The sequence below is a fragment of the Populus euphratica genome, unplaced genomic scaffold (genome assembly GCF_000495115.2).
Source record: "Populus euphratica unplaced genomic scaffold, PopEup_1.0 scaffold354.1, whole genome shotgun sequence".
NCBI lineage: Eukaryota > Viridiplantae > Streptophyta > Magnoliopsida > Malpighiales > Salicaceae > Populus > Populus euphratica.
The window spans coordinates 57,719-58,784 of NW_011500241.1; positions in this window are offsets into that span (position 1 = coordinate 57,719).

The window sequence follows — 1,066 nt, forward strand, 5'->3', positions numbered from 1 at the left end:
ATAGTTTTTAAAGAAGTTTTTCCTATCTCACAGAACAAATTCTTTCAAAAGATAAATCACCACGTTCACTCAAAAATCAGGGCGATTCTATCAGATTCCCTACGGCACCACCAAATGTTGATAGCCTTTGTCTTCTTCCCTTGAAAAAGAACGATTCCCTTGAAAGAAGAAAGGCCATGAGACATCTTTGTCATTTCCCTCTCCTTCCACGAAATGGGATGCGGGAGTTCAACTGGCACCTTAATCGAAATTTGTTATTGAGTACATTTATATTATAGTTTTTAAAATTATTTTGGTTTAAGGTTTGGGTTTTGTATTTTAATCACATGATTAAATTCAGATTATCAAATTAGTTGCATTAATTTTTATTTTAAAAAAAACTTAAAATAATATTATTTAAAAAAACAAAAAATCAATAACTTGCAACATAATTTTTAATAGGATTTTGTTAGGTCAACCCAACTCGTCTCAGATCAATGTATTAAACCTCATCTGTTTTAAAATTATAATTTATATATTATTTTTATCCTTTAGAGATTTTATGGGTATGAGAGAAATTAGAGTAGAATAATAATGTTTTTTTTAAATTAATTTTAAAAATAATTTTAGATTGTCTTGATGTATTGATATAAAAAATAAATTTTTTTAAATAAATTTTTTTGATATATTTTTAAATAAAAAATACATCTATTAAATATATTTTATATTTAATTGGATGAGTGGAAAAAATATTTGTTAATATATATTTGGTAGAGGGTTAAAAAAGAACAATATTACGTTATCAACAATTAAGTTGATTTTTGGAAATTAAAAGACACGTAATGAGTAGGAAAAAATACGTATTAATATGTATTTGATAGAGAGGACGGCTGGTAGAGGGTTAAAAAAACAACAATATTACATCATTGAAGGTAAGGAAGGGGTTAAATATGAAATTTGCAATGAAAAGACTCATTCCCCACCAGTGCTTCTATTTCCTCATACGATGACCAAACAAAAGAAAGTCAGTCACAACTCTGAAATCTTTGAAACTTTCAAATAGATAATAATCAATATACCTTTGTTG